Source organism: Martes martes (genome assembly GCF_963455335.1).
Source record: "Martes martes genome assembly, chromosome: 1".
NCBI classification, from domain to species: Eukaryota; Metazoa; Chordata; class Mammalia; order Carnivora; family Mustelidae; genus Martes; species Martes martes.
In genome coordinates this window covers 19853526-19873957 of record NC_137888.1, presented here as the reverse complement: position 1 = coordinate 19873957, position 20432 = coordinate 19853526, and positions in this window count along the sequence as shown.

Below are 20432 nucleotides of genomic sequence, written 5' to 3'. Positions count from 1 at the left end.
CAGACCAGACATGATCTTTTCCTGTAGAACCCAAGAGAATTCATAGCCCACTGAGATAAGTAAGTTTAAGGAATAATATAATGCAAACATATATTGAGTATAATTCATTTTCTGTATTATAAGTTCCAAAATTAACTCTTAAGGCTTTGTTCTATGACAATGTTTGGGCAAACCCAGTTGTGAGGTCACCTTATGTGAAAGGATAATTCAATAAGGAGGTTCTTTGGGTACTTCAGTAACCAGATTCTTTAACATCAAAGTTTAACTTCCAGCAAATTATTAATTTAATACTATGCACTTTAGGTAAGCAAGTATGGTAGGTTCAGTAAATTCCTTTCACTTATATTAAAAAAAAAATCAGTATACAATTTACTGTTCAAAATAAAATAGGGATACAACCAAGATAAACAAAACTTTCATAAATCTTTCTTAAATAAACATAACAATAGACATTATTAAATACTTCATCAACTATATTAGGTAGGTAGAGCTACTATAACAAAATACTATAGACTGGATGGTTTAAACAACTGATATGTGTTTTCCCACAGTTCTGGGGGCTAGAAGTCCAAGATCAAAGCATAGTTGGTTTTCCTGAAGTCTCTTCCTTTGGCCCACAGATGGCCAGTTTCTAGGTATGTCCTCATATGGCTTACATGGCTTTTTCTCTGTGCAGACGTACCCCTGGTGTCCCTTTTTCTTATACAGATACCTGTCATATTGGGTTAAGATTCCTCCTTTATGATGTCACTTAACCTTAATTAGTTTCTTAAAAGCCCTATCTTTAAATATAGTTACACTGGTGTTTAAGCTTCAACATATGAATTTTAATAGGATGCATTTCAGTCTATAACACCAACTAAACCAATTGCACATATAACTCAGAATAGAACTTTTTCAGAAAATTGAATAAGTATAATGAGCATAATAAACTTATCCATTAGACATATTTATTGAGTAGAATTTTTTTTTTTAATTTTTATTTTTTATTTTTTATTTTATTTTATTTTTTTTTCCTTGAGAGGGAGAGAGAAAGAACACAACCAGGGGGAGGGGTGTAGGGAGAGGGACGTAGAGAATCTTAAGCAGGCTCCATCCTCAGCACAGAGCTCCGTACGAGGCTCCATCTCATGACCCTGGTAACATGACCTAAGCCAAAATTGAGAGTCCATGCTTAACTGAATGAGCCACCCAGATGGGATGGCTTATTAACAACAGAAATTTATATTCTTAGTTTTGAATTTCAAAAGTCCATGAACAGGCTACTTGTGTGATCAGCTTTTGGTGATGACCATATTTCAGGTTGTAGTAGTCACTTTCTACTTGAATCTTCACATGGCAAGAGAACTAGAGAGCTCCCTGAGGTCTCTTTTTTTAGGGCACAAATTTCTTTCATGAGAGCTCACCCTCATGATCTAATCATCACCTTCCAAAGGCCCTACTTCCTAATACTGTCACACTGGGGTGAAGATTCAACATAAGAAATTTGGACACACCCAGACATTCAGTCTGTGGCATAATTTACCAATACCCTGACTTAGAACACTAAAGGAAATATAGTAGACGTTTAGTTAATTCATGTTAAATAAATGAATAATAGTTCAAAACAATTAATTAAAAATAAAATTGGTGATCCATTCTATTTTCTCTTTGAACAACTCTGATGGATATTACTTTTACAATTGGCTTTTTATTCATATTTAATTTTAAAATTAATGACAATTGCTAAGTTTTATCCAATGCTTTCTTTGTTATCAATTAATATAATGTCATTACTTTCTCCTTTATCAATGTAATTAATTGTGTTGGAATATTTTTCTTATTGAAACACCTTTGTGTTATTTTAATAAACTGTACTTGTCTGTTCTATATTGCTCTTTTAAAATATGAATAAATTTAACTTATTAAATTTTAGTTTGGGACTCTGTCATCTATATTCACAAATAAAATGTATAGTTTTAATTGTGCTGATTTTATTAGTTATTTTATATTTGCCTTCTATTATTAGCTTACATTTTCTCCTGAAATTCATGGATGATTACATTTACATTCTGTAACTTTATTGAATATAAATCTAGTCAGCTCTATTACTGTATTACATGTGTTTTAAAAATAAATTTTGAAAAAAAAAATTTAAGTAGGCTCCCAGGCATGGAGCCCAATGTGGGGTTTGAACTCATGACCCTGAGATCAAGATTTGAACTGAGATCAAGGGTCTGGAACTTAACCAATTGAGCCATCCAGGTGCCCCTTGAAAAATATATTTGTAATATGGCTAAACTTGGGTATAAAAGATCCAGAGATAAAGGATCGTTGGACATATTCAGAAATCAAATATCAGTTTATTTTAAGTCACAAAAATTAGCATACATGTGAGAACCTACTATGTGGCATATACCCAGAAGATCAAAACCAAGTAGAATTTTATATTAAGCATAAGACTATGTAGAGAAGAGTTTGTGTTATATAATTCTAACACTGAGATCTCAATATTATACTCAACTTACCTCTCTAGAATGAAATTTTTCTCTTTTCAAAATTTAAAGTTACTGACACATGTACCAACTCATATCTTTCATTTTATTTAATCCTCATTAAGACACATATCAAACAAAGGAATGCCTAGGTGGCTCAGTCAGTTAAGCATCTGCCTTCCACTCAGGTGACTCAGGTCATGATCTAGGGTCCTAGGATTGAGTCCCCCATCTCCTTGTTCAGCAGGAACCTGCTTCTCCCTCTGCCTGGCTCTCCCCTTGCTTATACTCTCTATCTCTCTGACAAATAAATAAATAAAATCTTAAAAAAAAAAAAAAAAAGGAGAGCTATCTCAAACATGAACAAACAACACTTACTCTTTTTCTAATGTAAATTCTAGGGAAGTGTCCAACCTAAGGAAAACTTTATCTTTTTGGTTGAACTAATTGATTAAATATGAAATTTATTAATAAAATATTAACTACTTAAAATAATTATTTTACACCCTTTTTAAGTCATTCAGTAAGTAATTTCTTTGATATGCCAGATAAATTGTCCTGATTTGGGACTCAAAACATCTTATCACTGAGGCATCAGTATGAGCATCAGATAGTAAAAGGATTACAATATCTAAACCACCAGGATTTTTGTAAAAAGAGAGCTCAAACAACATAACTAATTCAAATGTTAGAGTTGAGATGCATTAGATGAGTACAGATCAATAGCCCTGATAAAAACATCCTCATGATTTGAGGATCATGCATATGTTACAGTGACCCTCACATTTTCTGTGAGTATACTGAAAGTATTATTTAAAGAATGGTACAAAGCTGAATGTTTACAACTGTTTCTTTGGTTACATTAAACATTAGACCTTCTGCCTTATGCTTATAACTGAAACGTAGCCCAACACAATAGCCAGATCCAGCAAATTTATGCCTCTGCATGAAAGACAAGAAATGAGACATTTCGACAGCTCTGGAACATTGCATTTCATGGAGCTCAGTGCACAGCTAGGTAGCACAGGTGTTCCTGTAATTGCAGTACAATGGGAAAATTTGGTGCTCAATAGCCTTCAAATCCTCTACTCTTATGTGTGATGTGATGTGAAGATCATATGTCAGTGCTGCTTGCTTATTCTCTGATGGGATGTCGTTATGTGAAATGAAACTAAAAATATTTAGGAGTCCTGGCTCTCCAAAACTAGATTAAAGTTATATATTTGGATTCTGTTTTATGTCTCCATAGGTTCTGTAGGTCTGCAATTGTGACTTTGTAAATATAGAAAACATATTTCAAAAGCCTTTGTTAACAAAAGTTTACATTGTGCCTGGTATCTTCCCTTCCTGTTATTAGAATGCTGCACCCAAACTCTGTTGCCTCCCAGGACACACTGCCCTAAGTATCTTTAACCACAATGTGCTTTACAATGTGAAAAGAATTCTGGCAATTTTTTTCTTCTATTTTTCTTGCCAGAATTGTACCAATTTCAAGTTTGAATTCCTAAACTCTCTTTCACTGAAACAGAAGAGACACCAGGTTAGGTGCAAAAATAGGATCAAGTATGTATCCACTTGAAGCCATGCCGTATTCAAATTTTGAAGATATAAGAAGATGTTTTGTTGGAGAGATTTGCAAGTTTAATTTTTGAAATCACAATGAAATTGCCTAAGCGATAATTTAATGTGGAACCATGAGCTCCTAACTGAATCTTTAATAAAAATCATTCTGTCTTTCAAAGTTTGCCTATCGTAATAGGACATGGCAAGATATTTCTTTTTAATTATAGAGTGCAGAAGTTAAGTTCTGTTAATAACTGGCTTATCCAAAGTGAGAACTCAGAAATAGTGTTCCAGGCTGGTACACCAATTGAAAATAGGAGAAAAATCTTGGAAGAGAAGCGGATGCAGGAAAGGTAATCCCCCAAATCTACAAGTAAATTTTGCACAAATACTTGGAAAATCATTAAACTGTGTTGATGTGGTGGACATGCTAAACAGCCATGTGAGGCTTTGCAGCGCTCCTAAAAGATCATGTTAAGGATTTCTACACTTAAAAATGATCTGTTATTCCTTAATATTTTCTTTCTTGGAAAATTGTATAAAATCAATTCTTATTTTTTGCTTTCTTTTCTATTTTATTTTCCATGATGTGTGAGAGAAATTTAATATTTTTAAAGTTTATAGTTATCATCACTATCTTTCTTATAATCACCAAAACTGTATGAGATATCATGCCAGGCACTATAAAGTGAGATTTGCTTGAACTTTCTCAGTAGATATGGATAACCTGAATATTGCAAACCTTCCATATAGTGAAATATCAAGAGGTGTTTTTTGAATAATTGAGTTAATGGCATAATGTAGTACATTGGCAGTGACCCAATAAATATGTCCAAATTAAGATCTCACTTTCCTTCCACGTTTCATTCACCTATTATTTCAGTAATTAATCATTCCCCCACCACTGCTGGTCATCTGTAACAGAAGATAAAACAATTTATGAATAAAAGAGGCAAGCAGGATCAAATAGCCAATATTTATTATCCTGACCCTCCTCATAATGGATCATACTCTATAGCGTGACTGTATACATCCACAAGACAGATGCTTCTTTCCTTTGTTGCCGACTGAAAAACTGATAACTTACTTACTTCCCTTCAGAAGCTCTTACACAAGCCCCTTCTCCAGGCCAAATATCACAGGATTTTTTTTTTTTTGCATCATTCATACAGATTCAAAAAAAAAAAGAAAAAAACCCTCTCTGGATAGCCAATTCTCAGGTGTCTCCAATAAACAGGTAGTGAAAACCTAAGTATAAAATAAATATGTATTGATACCTTTATGATTTATTTTAAAAAATTGGTATCAAATTGGCATAGATTGGAATATATATATATATTCCAGTATATATATATATATATATATATATATATATATATTCCAATATATATTCTGTGCATATTATGGTTACTATTAGCAATTATCACCACCATGTAAGAATAACCAGACAATGTTACAACCATATGGAGAATAGCAAATGACTGATCTTTCCAACTGATATCAAAGTTGTAAGGGGTCCATTATTCACCACATGGTTTTTATCTTATTTGATGTTCTTTATGTCAGTTTTATGTTTCTTTTTAAGATGAAATAATTAAAATCTGGGCAACAGGAAGCTTATGAGGAAATCTTAGATATTGGGTCAGAGAAAAGTCTTTCCCTAAAATCTGAGGGAGATACAGTTCTGTTACTACCACATTAAAAGAGACTTTTTTTTTTTTTTTTCTGGAACATGTGCTGCTTTAAGATGACATCCATCAGATCTGACACATTATCATCCTACTTCCAGCAAAGGATAAAGCTGTTTTTTTTTTTTTTCTCCTTTTCTTACTTTTTTCAAAGTAGAAATTATTGACCATATGCTTTTCTTGCCTCCTTTGGATCTCTGAGTGAGGGGTGGTTCAGGTTTTGACATACCCTTCTACTGAAAAAAAAAAAAAAATCAAACATTATTCTAAACAAACTGATATTATCAGGGATCTGCGAACATGTTTTTTTTTGTTCTCCCTTCTTGTAGATACAAAGCTTATTTTTTGAAAGAGCCACAGGGTTGTTGCCACACCTTTCTTAATTAGAAGAGCAACGGACATGGTCAATTAATCTTGTTTGTTTCCCATAAAGACAGAAGGAGTATCAGGGAATCTCAGGGCCTAAATAGGGGTTTTTGCTCTTTGCCTTGCTACTTGAACGCTCACAATGTAAGCTGATATTTATTAAATTTACCTATAGATATTAGACTTAATTTCAAGTCTGAGAATACCTGACTATCATTCTAATACTTTCTACCATTATATTTTTATTAGGAAATTCATTTTTGTGCATGTATTGCTTATGAATAATAAAATATCTTCACATTTATCTTTCCTAGCACTTTTCAAATATGTCATTAAACTGAATCAATAATATATGCATATTTGTCTCTTCCTAAACATTACATTTAAATTAGAAATACCATAAAAAATATGGTAATGCTTATGGTGTGATGAGGCAGAAGATTGAATTATGCATTCTTTTTAGAAGTATTTATGCTGGTTTTAATTGCTTCCATACAGTCTGCCTCAATGTCTTATTCATAGATTATCTAGTTATGCCTGACTATTTTGAATACCTTCATCTCACTAACATCATTAGATAGCTGTCATTTTTCTTTCCTCTGGAGAACCAAAATGCTAAATGGAAAAGTCATTGTGCCCCCTCACAGAAGCCAGCCACAGAAGCTTTGTCGATCTTTCTGTTTGATATACATGCTATTCTCCATAATTTAGTAGTTTAGACATCTTCTAAGAAGATTCTGGCATTTGGCTGGAAACTAATTTATTGTCGGTACAAAGAAAACTATTTTTAATCTTTGTATTAACTTTCCTATTTCTCATATTTTATCATGAGATACACATTTTTATAGGTCAAAAATTATCAAATACGGTAATTTCATATGGTTTGAGCTAAAACTATTTATTTGGAAGCATATTTAGTTCCACTATGTCTTAATGAGTATTTATAGTTCTCTTATTTCATATCTTCAAGAAAATTCCTATTTATTACTTGCCTCAAAAATTAGGTCTGTAATTTATTGGAAGTTGGGGAAAAAAACCATTTTGTCCCTTTATCAATAAGGTCTCAAAAAGATCTAGTTGAAGGGTGGAGATATCCACAAAGAAGTCAATTAATTACTTTTCAAAATTTCTAGATGAGCTATCACTTATTATCATGATTGCTCTTCTATCTACCTATCACAACATTGAACAAGGGTGGAACTCTCCTACACTGAGAACATATTTAAAGACCAGTTCTATAAGTTGTTAAATACAACACTGTTGACTGAAGAACATTTATATGAGCCAGAAGATTTTAAGTTAATCAGAGTAAAATGTTTATGATTACCTTTTGCAGGATAGTTTATTTAGGTAACTATTTTATATGACTTTGATTTCTAAAGCTCGAAGTATTCAATTCATATGATTTCTTAGAAGTATTCATAAAAGATCAAGAACTAAAGATTTCTGATTTCACTTGTGAGGAGCTCAGAAGTTATTATTCCATCCTAACAAATTAAAAGCTAAATGGAATAAAAAATCACAATTCTTGGATCCCTAAGGAAGATGAGGACACAGGGGCAACTGTTGTACCCAAGATTGGAGACATGGATTGACAAATATAAGGAGTCATGGCTTACTGAAGCTGAGACCCAGAGTCATAAAACTGTGGGAACCATTGCTAATATAGGAAAACAAGCAGTCTAATAGATGAATTGCTGGGGCTTACTATGGATAGCTCTCAGAGAAGTAAAGCAAGTGTGTAATAAGTATAATACTTTTAAGAGAATCCATTATCAGGTATATACTATTAAAATATCAACATAAAAGTATGTTCCTACAACCAAAACAGATGCATTCATACATGAATATTTCTCCCCAAAGTGTTCATGTGAACAATCTGCCTGTCTACCACCAAGTTAATAAATAAGTCTGCTATATACTGCTTAGAGGTATACACAAGTATATGTACTCGAAATATATTTTTTCTTTTAAATATATTCAACAGTTATTTATAAATTGGTTAATTTACCAACTCTACTTTTTATCACTCATTATCATCTCAAAATATCTAAAAGACTTGGAAGTCATGAAGTAGAGAATGAACTTTGTTCACAGTACACATAGGTACTTATACAGAACTATATTATAATTCAAAATTATCTGTCAGATACAGAAATAGTAGTAATGGACCCTTCCTTTGCCCATCCTTGTCTCCATCCTCCATCATCCCAAAGACTAAATGCAGAAATGTATTCATCTTCAAGAGATGGTTGAAGAAAGATCAATCCCAGAAGAGAGTACCTCCTATAAATTAACACGAATGATATTTATGAATGATTTATTTTATTATCTGTACCTTTCACATACTTTTAGCACTTAGAACTTTTTAATACTTAGACCATGAGAGCTCTTTTGCATTTCTTGCCTGCACCATGACCTAGTAAACAATCAGAATGCTGCTCTAAGAGACCAAGTTTCACAATTTCATTCCCCAAACACAATCATTTCCATGAATTCACAGGGGGAAAAAAAAAAAAAGAGTGTTATTTCACATTCTCTACATTCTCTATACTACATTCTCTATACTTCTAGACATCTAGAAAGACTAGATGCTACAAGTAAGGACTGAAATTTATCCTCTACATACATTGAATAAATTGCACACATAAACTGAATGTCTTTTTTTTTTTTTTAAGATTTTTTTTTTTTTTAATTTATTTGACAGACAGAGATCACAAGTAGGCAGAGAGGCAGGCAGAGACAGGCAGAGAGAGAGGAGGAAGCAGGCTCCTGCTGAGCAGAAAGCCCGATGCGGGGCTCGATCCCAGGACCCTGAGACCATGACCTGAGTGGAAGGCAGAGGCTTAACCCACTGAGCCACCCAGGCACCCCTGAATGTATCCTTTAAGTAGGAACAATTCTGGACCAGTGTGCTTACACTTCTCGCTTGCCAACTCAGTGTATAACTGCAAGCATCACTAATGTTTGGAGGTGATTTTAACAATTTCTCTTCTACATGCCATTTTCAGAAAATGACCTTGCCTATGAATTTTTAAACAAAATATATTATTTTTTTAATTCTACTTTTGTCATATCCTGGCAAACTCATTGACATCTGGAAAGATTAAATGTTGTCGGTTTATTGTTTGTTTGTCCTTCATACTGTTGGAGAAGGTCATAGACAGGATACGACCACCAGTTGACTCATGAGCTGGACCCAGGCAATTAGAAGCTCCGCACTCTATCCCCTGTCCTTGGAATGTATGTTCTGTCCACCCTTCCCACAGTGGGTGCCAGCTTCAAGGTTGTAACTTTGAGAGATTAAAGTGCTGTTGATACCATCTATACTGAATATATGATCAAACCAGTTAAGGTCCCTATGTAAAATTTAAGATCTGACAGGTGGGTGCAGAGATTTATTTGTCTTGTGTTCACCCAAGACAAGCCTCTTTTGTAAGTTATCTTGCTTATTAAAACTGTCATTTCTCAAGCTGGAATGGTCTGCCAGTTTCTTCAGTCTCTCCTTGCCCTCCATGTATGAAAGCCGGTTATATATTTCATTCAGGGAACTCCCAAGGTTAGGAACAAACACACATCTGCACATTGTATATATACACAGCCAGTAAAACAAAATGCACAAAACATAGGGGACAATGATTAGTCTTGGCTCACTATAAATGTACAGGCAGAAAGAACCCTTTTCACTTCTTTCTCCCTCCTTTCTTAAGCAGTGTAAACACAATGCAGTACTTCTCAATGAGATGGTTTGGTTACTTCACTTAGAAAAAAAAAAAAAAATAAAAAAAATAAAACAAAAAAACAGGTGCCTGAATCACTCAATTGGTTAAACATCTGCCTGGGCTCAGGTTATCTCAGGGTCCCGTGCTGGAATGCCCTGCTGGATGGGGAGACTGTTTCTCCCTCTGCCTCTCTCCCCTGCTCATGCTCTCTCTCTCTCAAATAAATAAAGTCTTTTAAAAAATGAGATAAATAAGATAAGACCTTGGGACAAATAATATATTATATATTAATAAATTTTAAAAAAAATGATATAAATAAAAATACAAAAAACATATGTTATAGGAATTTTAATAAAAAAGATACTGAGAAAAAAATATTATCTCTACTTTTAACATATCAGGCACTTCAAATCATCTAGAAACTATATCAAAAAGTACTAAGTATTATCAACTATATATCTGTAGTGCAGAATAAAATATACACAGAGAACAATGGTTTTAACACAAAAGTGTCTTTCAAATGTGACTGGCATAGCACAGAACATTCTTCTCTTCTTGTGGAGACCTTCTATTCCACTCCTTTATCTCACTGAGCAAACATGGGTGTATTATTTCTAGAGGTGACGGTCTAATAATTTCATTTCCAAAAGTCATGTTTAGAAGACATTTGTTGTGTGTGTGTGTGTGTGCGCGTGTTTTAATTTAATTTATTTCATTAAATTATTAAATTAAAGTTTTTATTTATTTATTTGACAGACAGAGATCATAAGTAGGCAGAGAGGCAGGCAGAGAGAGAGGAAGAAGCAGGCTCCCGGCTGAGCAGAGAGCCAGATGTGGGGCTCGAGCCCAAGACCCTGAGATCATGACCTGAGCCGAAGGCAGAGGCTTAACCAACTGAGCCACCCAAGCGCCCCCTTCTTTCCCTTTTCTTGCTTACTTTCTTCCTCTCTTTTTTTCTTCCTTTCTTCCTTTCCTTTCCCTTTCTTCCTTCCTCCCTTCCTTCCTCTCTCTTTCTTTCCTTTTTTCTCTCCTTTTCTTCCTTTCTTCTTCTTTCTTTCTCTCTCTCCTTCTTTCTTTCCTTCCTTCTCTCCTGCTTTCTCTCTTTCTCCTTCTTTATTTCTCCCCAGATTTTTAAGGTAGAAGTTTCGGTAATTATGTACTCTTCTTTCTTTCATACAGGCATGGTTACTAATTTCCTTCCAAACACTGATTCATTAGGGTTATGCAAATTTTGATATATTGTGTTTTTGTTTTCTATTTCACTATCTTTCAAATTCACTTTGACTTCTTTGATCTACTGATTATTTTGGACTATTTTATATATCTTTAAATATCTATGAATTTCACAATTTTTTTGTGGTATACTCTCACCACAGAGAATGCAATATCATTATTAATTGCATTCTCTGTGGTGAGAGAACACTGGGTATATGATTTCCAGGTCTGTTAAATTTACTGTGATTTGTTTTATGGCCTTGCTTATGGTTTATTCTATAGAATCTTTCATGTGCACTAAGGAGATCTTATGTTATGTTGATACACTTGGTGGTGTTCCACATGTGTCCCAGTCTCTGCTCATTTTTCTTCCTTCTTCTTTTTTTTTTCTATTCCTTAGTCTGAACATTCTTAATTGACCTATTTTCAAGTTGATTGATTCACTTTCTGCCTGCTCAAATCTGCTATTGTTTTCGTTTCTTATAATCTCTTTATCAATATTCTCTATTTAATAAGACATCATTTTCATATTTTGTTAGTTCTCTACACACAATGTCCTTCAGTTCTTTGAACACGTTTTATTTATTTTTTTTAAATATTTTATTTATTTATTTGACAGACAGAGATCACAAGTAGGCAGAGAGGCAGAGAGAGAGGAAGGAAGCAGGCTCCCTGCTGAGCAGAGAGCCTGATGTGGGGCTCGATCCCAGTACCCTGGATCATGACCTGGGCTGAAGGCAGAGGCTTTAACCCACTGAGTCACTCAGGTGCCCAACTTTAAAACACATTTTAAATAGCTGACTTAAAGTCTTTGTTTAGGTCCTCCAATGTCAACTTCCTCAGGAAGTTTCTGTTATTTTTTTTTTCCTGTATATGAACATACTTTCTTATTTCTTTGCCTGTCTGCTATTTTTTTGTTGTGACTTAAGACCAGACATTTTATTTTATTTATCTATTTTTTTTTAAACTAGAACATTATAAATAACTGAATTTGGCAACTGTGGGCATCTAATACTTTTCTCTCCTAAGCATTTATTGTTATTGTGACCTGTTGCGATTGTTTTGCTTAGTGACTTTTCTGGACTTATTCTATAAAGTCTGTATTTTTTGATGTGTGTAGCCACCAAGTTTCTGCTCAGTAGCAGCCACCTAGTGACTGGACAGAGATTTCTTTAAATACCTGGAACCCAGTGTTTTCTGATGGGCTCATTGTACAAGTTGGGGTATAACTTCAACACTAAGTCTAACAGTATACATCTTTGTCTTTTCCTTTACTTCCTGCTTTTTACTGAGTCTCAAGATTAGCCAATGGCAGGAGGACCTTTTAGATCTTTTAAGAACATGCATATCTCCTTGGGCATGTGCACAGCCTTATGCGTGTACATAGCCTTCCAGATTCCCAAAACACATTGGAGTTTTCCAAAACTCTATGGACATTTTAATCCCTATCTTTCTTTTTTAAAACATTCTTTTTTTTTTTTTTTAAGATTTTATTTATTTGACAAATAGAAACACAGAGAGAGAGGGAACACAACCAGAGGGAATGGGAGAGGGAGAAGCAGGCTTCCCACTGAGCAGGGAGCCAGATGCAGGGCTGGATCCCAGGACCCTGGGATCATGACCTGACCTGAGCTGAAGGCAGACACTTAATGACTGAGCCACCCAGGCGACTCCCCCCACCCCCAGCTTTCTTTTTTAAGCTTTTTGTTTGGTCTATATTTTGCCCCAATTTTTATATACCACTATAGACAGACAAATGTTAAATGTTTGGCTCTTTATGTTTACAGCATTAGAAAAATATTATCCTGGGATAGGCCATTTATACTGGGTAAGCTTTGAATCAAGTCAAATAAAGATAGTTTAATGAGTGAGATCTTTCAAAGAGCCAACAGACAAATCAAATAATGATAATAATTAGGAATCCTGCTTTGAAGAAGTTATAACCCATTTTGTTCCCTCCAGTCACTGCTAGACTACTCATTTTCCTGTGGCTGTGGGTTGTTGGCTATCACATACCTGGAGAGAAGAGAATGGTAATTGGACAAGTTAAAACACCACAAAGCTTTCCATTCTTGACCAAGATTCAGCTGTTCTTTTGAATAAACACTCTCTGAATTGCTGCAATCCTTTGCTTAATTTTCAAAGCTCCAGAAAGGTTGATTCTGAGAATATTTTCCATCATTCTACTTGTTTTTATGGAAGAGTTGGTTTTTATAGATCCTTCTTGCCATTTCACTGATGTCACCCTCTATCTTATTTTAAACCACTTTAACTGTGAGTTTCTAACACACCATGCTTAAGCAAATATTAAACAATACTTAAATATGATAAGAATGGGTAATCATATACTTGACAGTGAAAATTTTTAAAAAATGAATAATTCATATAAGACCCCAGAATATATTGAGTGTTGTTTTGGAATTTCATGGAAAAAATATATATATATATATAAGATGTTTAGAAATTAAAGACCTAATACATATTAACTGGTACCTATTGGTTGCATTTAAAACACCACATTGTTGTCCTGAATAGGGTCTGATGTACTGACTTACAGATTCTTCCCTTGTAACAGTTCCAATATCTGGAACTGGCAGAATGGCCATTCCAGATTAAATTCAATGGTTTATATAAAGTTTGGTGTTCTTATGTGTTTGATTTTTTTTTTCCTTTGTGAATTTAACAACAGTAACAACAAAGAGTACTTTTCCTATTGTACTCTCAAAGCTTATTTTTAAAATTCTAGGTCTGGAAATTTATTTAACATTTTCAAACCACTTATTCTAATATATTTATACTACATTAGACAATTCAAATGCTACTCTCCTCATAATAACATCCTGTTGGGAATATATACATTCTCCAGACTAGAATTCAGAAGGAACTATACAGAAGTAGATGTAGCTGCTTTTGAAAAAATATATTTCAAGAATGTCTTATATCCTGATATACCATTTGAACAGAAATGTCAATTTTCCCCATTTCTGATGGTGTTAATTATGATCATTTGGTTAAGGTGGTGCCTATGAAGTTCTCCACTGTGAAGTTAACATTTCTACCCGTGTAATTAATAAGTACTCAACTGGAGATAATCTGAGACATCTAAGAGTCCTAATTTTATTTACACTTGTGCTATTTTTGTTATTCATTGGTGATTTTTCCTCAAAGCAATTGTTTTTGTGGTCACTGCCAAGTGATATGACATTATCTTTTAAAAGGAAAAAAAAAAATCACGAAGTCTCTTTTATGCATAGTATAACTGAACAAATACGCAATACAAAGAAAAGGCAGGATAGATTGATTTATTCACTGAAATCTATTGTCATTTACACTTCTGATTAATTTTATAATTCAGAATCCTGAACTAGTTTATATCTTCATAATAGTTTTAGGCAATTTTTTTTTAAATAAGTGAATTTAAGAAGAATAAGTAAAACCATTTCATAATTTCTGACCTGGATGTTTATTTTTGAATTTAAAATTTCAATGATTATTTTTGTTAATACAACATTATAATAGAATACATATGGTTTGGCAAAACACTTACCATTGCCATAACTAATTTTTACTTAGAACAAGCAAAACATTCATCACATTTTAGATGGAATGCATAGCATATCAAAACAGAAGGAAGGAGTGATTGACAAAATGTTTATGTGACAAATACAATCACCATATAAATACAATCTGATGAACTTGAAAATTAACTTTCTATGTGGAACAGAAATGCTTGCTCTTAGAATTCAAATTCCATTGCTTGTTTTAGCTAAAAGGAGAGTAAACTCATAAAACTAATATAAACAAAATGATTTTTGTCACTAAGCCATTTCAAGCATCATCAGTGGATGGTTAGGAGACGTAGAGGCCAGTCCTTCTAAAGTCCAAAGATATGTAATGAATGAAATACCATTTTTTTTAAAGGAGAGAGATCACTGTTTTGCTGGATAATGAATGTATTGATAATGTTTTAATGACATCTATTTTGATCTTTCTAGACTTCAGAACCAGTGAGTAGTTGAGCTACGTTTCCATTATCCTAGTATTTCAGTCTGCAGTTTGGATTCCCTACCCTTCCTTCCTGCTCTCCCAGTATGCTTTCCCAGAGACTGATTTCACTTTCTACTAACTTTTCCTCAAAATTTTTCTTTAGGGCCTTCTCATTTGAATTTCTCATGATTCCAAGAATGTTTATAATCCATCTTTCTTCCATACTGGTTCAGTTTCTTTACTTTTAACCCAATAATGTCCTCTTGCTGACTCACAGCAAAGAGAAAACAAAGCCAGAAACCAAAAGACAAAGAAAAGCAGTAAGACCCTGCAGTAGAGGGAAAGTACAAGAGATGCCGCCAAATCTGACAAATGAACTGCAGGCAGCACCCCAAGAGTCTCACAGTATTGAAGTGTTATAGAAGGTTTGCTATAAACCTTCAGAGTCAAAAAGGTCAAAGACAGGTCTTAACATGCTACTGGCCTCAAAGTGAGTTTCAGGGCTTTTTTTTTTTGTTTCATTTTGTTTTGTTTTGTCTTTGTTTTGTTTTTGAGCTTGACCAGGGATAATGGGAATATTTTTTTACAACAGTGACATATAAATGTTTTAAGAGGGGTAACTTTTATTTTACAAAATCCTTCCATTTATTTCAAAATAGGTGTTGGGTCACTGAATTGAACATGGATGAATTGTGACATAGTTGGAGGGAGGATGGGAATAAAATGGTCTTGGAGTCAGACAGATTTGAAATCAAAGCTTAGTTTATCAGTTTACTACTCTGGGGTCTTATCTTAAATTCATGCCCATCCAGCTTAATTTTCACTTACCTTATAGGCATTTTTTTTTTAAATATTGATCTTGTATCCTTCAACTTTGCTGAACTTGTTTGTTAGCTCTACTACTCTTTTGTGTAGATGATTTAGGATTTATTTTTAATACAAAATTATGTCTTTTGCCTGTAGAGATAATTTCATTTCCAATTGTGTGTTTCAACCCAGCGTTCTGTGTATGGTTAGTAATTGTAACAGATATTGATCCAAGTTGATTTTTTTTTTTTCATCTACTAATAGACTACTTCAGGCATCCATAGGGATGAGCCTCCATGATGAGCACTGTGAAGGAGCTTTTTATTTAGGAGCACAGAGCTCTCTGATCGAATGAAAATAGGTCCAGCTTTAAGCTCTTTCAAAAAAAAATGACTCAAATTAAAAGAACATAATAAGAAATAAACATTCTCCATTTAAATTAACAAAGTCTCCTTTCTCAAGCTATGTAGAGATAGACTATCTTCTCCAAATGTGGGTTTAAGCATAAACTTTAAAAAACATTCCTCTGAAAAGGAGATCTATCTTTTCATTTGTACAAATAGGAAACTGAAACATGAAGTTTATCTCAAAAGAACAAAATAATAAAAGAAAGAAGAAAAGAAAAAGAAGAAAGAAAGTCCAAACAGAATTTATTTACTGCTTTTATATTAGCATCAGGGACTGTTAGTTACATTTCACGACCAAAAAATGAACTGGAAACTCTATTCAAGTGTAAATAAGAAAATCAACAATATTTTAATATATTTGCTATGAGGGAGAAGAAAACCAACCTTGGCCTGTTAAAAATTTACTGTGCCTCTTCAATGTCAAAATACAAAAGAAGCAACAATAAAAAAATCATTTACAAGGTATGACAGCATTCTGTGTTATTTTATAAAACTCTTAAATGTTTATGTCCTAGAGGTCACAGGTAATTCAGTATAGCACATCTCATAAGTGTTTTGAAGTACTTATACTCACCATTTTGTAGGACCCTTTCATTTATTTCAAATAATTTAATTTCACATTGCTTAACTCTTTTGCTAAATTTGGTGATGCACTACCAAGCTTTCCCCTAGTAGGCAGCAGAAAAAAAAAAAAAAATCATCCCTGGATAAATTGCATTTTGAGATGTTAGTGTTCAGGATGGTAGTTTCCAAGAAAAAAAAAATGGTTTTTGGAATGGATAAGAAAGGATCAGCAATCTTTAATTTTGTCAAGAGTTTTAATCTTGTAATGAAACCGGAAATTTTCATTTTTGTTAATAGAAAGAAAACCAACATGAAATGTAAGAGCAAAACATTTTCCTGCCAAGTAACACAGCCACATGGAGTCATCATGGACCCAGCATATAAATTTGATTTAATTATATTGAAAAGAAAGAAGACAAAAATGGACTGAAGCAACACAGTCAGCCAAATGCAAACAAGGCCCATAACTCAAAGTGTGTTACTGGTAGAGTGGTAATATGCCTTGGGTGTATAGCTGAGATTTTCATCTTTGCACCATTCTTAAGTGTCCTAACTGACACGAGCCATCATCATTCTTATTTAAAAGCATCTTTCCTTGCTAGGTATTTTGTCTCATTTTGGATATGGCTTCTTTGGAGCAGTACCTCAATTGTGTTCATAGAGAAAACCAGCAAAGGAATCCAGTAAGTGGTATGTTCATTACTTTAGTCCATTCCTTAGTAGTCTAAGAAATCCATTTTTTAAGAGAAATGTATAGTGTCCTCCACCTCCAAATGTGATGCTACTTATCCAAATGCAGATAGGATCAACTTTCACTTGTTTTCTTTAGGGTACAGGTTGTTCTCTGAATTGTTCTAAATAAATCTATTACACTGAGAGTCAATCAATTATGCTTCACACATCGAGGTAGCATGGCACAGAGAAGTAATTCTGGATTGGAGTCAAGAGATCTGGGACTTTCTGCCAGTTATGCTACCATGGCAAATAATTCACTTCTGCTTATAAAGGTTTCTGAGTGACCTTTCTGTACTTAAAGATTTCTCATTTGTAAAATAAAAGGATTGTTGGAAGAGTTCTTCACAGCTCTACAATTCTATGATCTTAGCTTGGTTTATTAGGCTTATAAATAAGAAAAATCAACATAAACCCATTAGAAATGACATTTCTCATATCATTCATTAGAAATCCACAAATTACCTGAAACAATGGTCAATGTGACCAAATTCAGAGCCTGTATTTTGAATTACGGTTTGCTTTTCTTTCTTTTTTATTGCTTTTTTTGGATTTCTTTTTTGAAATTTATGAATACAAGTAAGTGTGCAGGCCAAAAATATATGGCCAGGGCTGACATCTAGGTACTGAGGGCCTTTTGCAATAAACCTCAAAAATATTTTACTTGGAATTGTTAAGTTTCCTTAATACTAGAAGGAACCAAAATTAAAGAAACCATGAAAACCATCAATCATATTTCATCCTTTCCCAGTTCATCCATGTTGATCAGTTTTCCTGATCTGGTGATGTCCTATGAGAATACTCGATGGTTTCCCTTTGACTGTGAAATTAATGCTCAATAGCCAATCAAAACAGATGTTCATCGGTTCAGTTTTTTCTCATATTAAGGATGATTTTTAGCATGGCCCTAGTTGTCCAGTGGTGATTTCATTATTTGGGGGGCTGGCGAAGGGTGTTGGTTATATAAAGCCTGCTTGTTGTTTCTGAAATTTCTTTCTTGGTTCCAACTTGTAGTAAACATACTTTTGCTTCATTTTAAAGGAGCTTTTGGCAGAAGGTCAATTAGTAGGTAGTCACTTATCTGTGTAAAGTCTGAATTACTCTATTTTTGACAAATTGAGCAAACTAGCATTGCATCCGAATGCTAAATAAGAGGCAAACAAGACAGATGTGGAAATAGGAGAAAACATAAATACATTCCCAGTGAAAGAAAATAGTTCGATGCATCTCTCTATTAAAAGGGTTAAAAGGAAAAACATTTCCACCAGCTATACTAAAGTTAAAAAAGCATGGAGTTTATGATTTTTCCCTTTAAAGTTAAAGTAAGAGCACAAATAATTTATGACTACTATAGGGCTATTATTTTCGTTTTAGTGGAATCATAGTGCCCCCTACTGATACTCAAAAAAAGTTTTTTGTATTGACAGTAATTACGGAAATGCTCCAAAAATATTGTTTTCCTCATATGAGCTTTGTAGAGGTGTTGAATGAAAATGACTTTGAGTTCTATGTCCAGACAGATTTCTGGAATCCAATTGAAGTTGCCAGTTAAATACAAAGCACTATTTTCAGAATCAACACATCTCCATGTTTTTTTGTGGAATTGTTTCTGAACCATAAGGTGAACCACTGATGTATTTTCTTTTTATCTCCTTTGGCAAATTAAAAATGTATTTAAAAGTTAATATAGGATGAGGGGCAAGATGGCAGAGAAGTAGGAGACCTGGTTTCAGCCACTTCCCTAAAGTGAGCTAAATATCTACCAGAACACTCTGAACACCTATGAAATCAACCTGAAATATAGGATTATACACTTCTGGATCTCTACAAGGGCATAAGACACAAGTGCAGAGGTAAAGCGGTGTGGGAGCGATTGGACTGATACCAGAGGATAAACAGAAGGGGGAGAGAGCTCCCAGAAATGACCCATTGGAAAGTATTATCTCAATATGAAAGTGCCCTGTGATTGGGGACCAGCATTAACTTGGAGTCTGGTTAAAAGCACCCAAAAAGAGCAAATGATCTTAAGAGGAAACTTACAGAATCAGATAGTCATGGGCATGGGCCTAAGCCCATGGTCCCAGGACAGTAACCATTGGCAAAAACCTGTGCCAGAGAGAGTCCCCCAGGGCCCCCAGTCCATGGTCCCTGAGCCTGTGGCTTTCCACTGCTTGCACCACCGCTCAGGCTGGGCTCACTCCTGTCATGCCTGAGAAAACCTGGTGTGAACTCCAGTTGGGATCATTGGGCCTGCAGCCTTCTAAGACCTGTGTGACTGTGGGGTTTGAGCACCCAGGCCACCCCTGAAAGAATCCGGCACAAACTCTGGGCTGGGTTCCTTGGTCATAGGTTTCTGCGACCTGTGAGGCCCTGGACTCCAGAGAGCCATCCCAGCAAAGACAGCCACCAGAAGCAGGCTCCCCTGACCAATTATAGCCTGTGGTTTTAGTGGCACAGGGGTGCAGAGGCAAGCAGGGGCCTTGGGTGACCACTGGGACAGTAGCTGGGGTGCATACTGCCTGTGGAAGGTTGTGCTGTTCAACGGAGTTTGCAGAGAGGAAATCTGTGTGTTCTGGACCACCCAGAGATAACTGTCTGAGGCTTCTTTCTGAGGCAGAGGTCTAGGTACAGACAGATTCATTGCTCTGACCCACCAAAAAGCCACAAAAACCACCAAAAGACAAAAATCTCCAGAAAACAAAAGCCTGAAAAAGTGGTTTCCACAGAGCCCAGCCCCTTGATACGGGGCAGGACAACTCAACCCAAGCAAGATTGACTGGAAAACAATGGGGCAGGCCCCTCACCCAGAAGACAAGCCAAAAGAACAAGAGGACAACTCCCATAGGGACCCACAAAACTGTAAAACCCTAACATCAAGGGAAAATAATATATCAAGATCCTGGTATC